Below are 1,184 nucleotides of genomic sequence, written 5' to 3'. Positions count from 1 at the left end.
TGACGAACAAGAGAAGCAGGCAGAAGGTACAGAATTGGCCAAAGTCTTTTATTTCGGGTGTGCTGCTCGTAACAAGCTGTTTTCATTGTTTGAGTCTAAAATAACTTCTCCTCTCTTGATCCGATGTATGTTGACCTGTCGGCTGTGCTGTTTGATGTGCTGTTTGGGTGCAGATGCATTACCTGCAGCCATGCAGGACCTCCTTTGCATGCAGAACGACTTTCCTCCACGAGCTCACTGCTTGGTCAGATGGTGAGTTTTGCACACCCATTACTCTTATCTGAAACACACCTGCAGGGGGATCAGGGAGACCCTTCCAGAGAGAGATTGTTAGGTCAAGAGTTTCAACTTGAAAGAAACTTTTGAAAATAATTTGAGATTTTTCAAATGTCTTCCTGTTATCCAGATCTTGGGTTGTGCACAGACTTTAAACGAATCGCAAAGGGTCTTCACGTTTGTCCTAACATATCCCTTCTCTGTTTGTGGTGACAGGTACGGCCTGCAAGAGTTTGTTGTCATCACCCCGGCGACAAATAGTGAGGCCATCATCAGCGAGTCCAAGTGCAACCTGCTCCTGAGCTCCGTCTCCATATCGCTGTCAAACAGCGGCTGGTGAGCGCTGCCTACAGCACACACATGCTCCGTTTTTATCTGGAAAGTTGTGTGTTGATCAGTTTTTGAATAGGATGCATTATACGACTTCGTCTGAGATGATCTACATTCCGGATCAGTACCTGCGTCTGCAATAGTGGATTAATCAGTAGCGGCATCTGTAGCTTCATTGGTAGCTGTTCTTGCGTCAGTAGCTGTGTCTTCATCAATACCTGCGTCTGCATCAATAGCTGCGTCTGCATCAATAGCTGCATTTGCGTCAGTAGCTACGTCTGCATTAGTAACTGCACCTGCATCTATAGCTGCGTCTGCATCAGTAGCTGCGTCTTCATCAATAGCTGCGTCTGCATCAGCTGCATTTGCAATAGCTGCATTTGCATCAGTAGTTGCGTCTGCATCAATAGCTGCGTCTGCATCAGTAGCTGCGTCTGCATCAGTAGCTGCGTCTGCATCAATAGGTGCGTCTGCATCAGTAGCTGCGTCTGCATCAGTAGCTGCGTCTGCATCAGTAGCTGCGTCTGCATCAATAGCTGTGTCTGCATCAGTAGCTGCGTCTGCATCAGTAGCTGCGT

At 47.5% G+C, this 1,184-nt stretch overlaps 1 long non-coding RNA gene across 1 annotated transcript; it reads left to right on the top strand.

The window, feature by feature from the left end:
* Window positions 1-636, top strand: LOC112138816. The gene is made up of 3 exons (XR_002917845.2): window positions 1-26; window positions 174-252; window positions 493-636. It is a non-coding gene; the product is annotated as an uncharacterized LOC112138816 (long non-coding RNA).
* Window positions 637-1,184: the final 548 nt, after the last annotated feature.

Source organism: Oryzias melastigma, unplaced genomic scaffold (genome assembly GCF_002922805.2).
Source record: "Oryzias melastigma strain HK-1 unplaced genomic scaffold, ASM292280v2 sc07372, whole genome shotgun sequence".
Taxonomy (NCBI): Eukaryota; Metazoa; Chordata; class Actinopteri; order Beloniformes; family Adrianichthyidae; genus Oryzias; species Oryzias melastigma.
The sequence above is the reverse complement of the archived record's forward strand: the minus strand, read 5'-3'. Positions and strand labels throughout refer to the sequence as shown.